We start from the raw sequence: 1519 nt of genomic DNA, 5'->3' as shown, positions 1-1519 counted from the left end.
CGATGATGTTATAGAAATTACCCCAACTGAATTTAAAAAGGCAAAAGAAAATAATAAGGGAAAGGGCATAAAAATAAAGAAATCGAATTCCAACCCCGATGAACTTTATATGTATCGTCAACCCCCGAAGTCCTTAAGTTGTAACAATGACCCGGGAACCTCTAAACCACCAGGTTTTTCTAAACCAATGTGGAAAACGACGGCTCGTATTAGGGGAACATCATATATCCCTAGAAACTTGGCAAAACGAACCAAAACTGAAGAAGAAGAAACAAGCGAGTCAGAATAAGATAGTTGTATTCGTGTGGTGTAATATATGTAATATAGTGTGCTTATGCTTTATGATATATGTAAAAATTGCTTGTATTAATAAGTTTTTTTTTTTTTATGAATCTAACTCTTGTCTATTTTACAGTATAAAAACACAAAATGGATAGACAACCCAATATTTTAAGAGACCTACCCGGAGACATGATTGATGAAATCTTGTCTAGAGTCGGTCATAATTCTTCGGCACAACTATTTAAGGCGAGATCAGTTTGTAAGACATTCGAAGAACGTTCCAAGAATGCCTTGGTTTATAAAAGGCTTTCGTTCGAAAGATGGGGGATATCACATTGGGAAATCCATAAGTTACGATGTGTTTACTTTGACGCATATATTGCGGGGAACCCAAATGCTATTTTACGCAATGGGTTAAGAAATTATTTTGACTCAATATATCCGAATATTGGACTTCGTGATTTAGAAAAAGCGGCTAACATGCAACATAAAGAAGCATGTTATGCTTACGGATTAGTAATGTTCGCTTCTCACCAAAGTGAGAACAAGAACATCGGGCTACAACTATTAAACAAAACGTTCCCACAAGTGACGGAGTCGGTAATTGGGGTAAGAAATGAGGTTTTTAGATTGTTACGGGACTGTTGGACATTACGTAATCCTCGTCCCTTTGACGACATTACAACACGATGTCTTATCAACGGCCATAACGGTTATGTTCCACAAGACCAAGGATGGGAAGTAATCCTAGTAAAACCAGAATGCATGACTTGTTTCTGGACGTATGAATTACGTGTCTTTATTGCCTTTGCTGAACGACTTGTGTACTAGCTAGAATTATCTTCACAACCATCTTGTATCAAATTTATTGTGTGCTATATTTCATGCTATATGTAAAATAAGCGGTATTGTAAGTTTGTAAAATATTGTGTAAAAGTTTGAACGCGAAATATTATTATAATCAGTTTTTCATATAGAATTGTAGTAGTTGAATTGTATATTAGCTACTAAGTATGAACTTAACGGGTAGGTACTACCCGAATTTAAACTTATAAAACGCTAATATGAAGAAAAAGCTTTTATAAATGAGTTCATATTATGCTACGAAATACTATTAACTACTCTTAATATTCTGTATGATTAACTTGTTCCATTTAACTATTTTGAAGGAAATGGCACCGACTACTCGACACACCGTGAATATGAATGAAGAGGAATTCCGTACTTTTCTAGCTTC

The sequence above is a fragment of the Rutidosis leptorrhynchoides genome, chromosome 1 (assembly GCF_046630445.1).
Source record: "Rutidosis leptorrhynchoides isolate AG116_Rl617_1_P2 chromosome 1, CSIRO_AGI_Rlap_v1, whole genome shotgun sequence".
Taxonomy (NCBI): domain Eukaryota; kingdom Viridiplantae; phylum Streptophyta; class Magnoliopsida; order Asterales; family Asteraceae; genus Rutidosis; species Rutidosis leptorrhynchoides.
Note: the sequence above shows the minus strand (reverse complement) of the source record.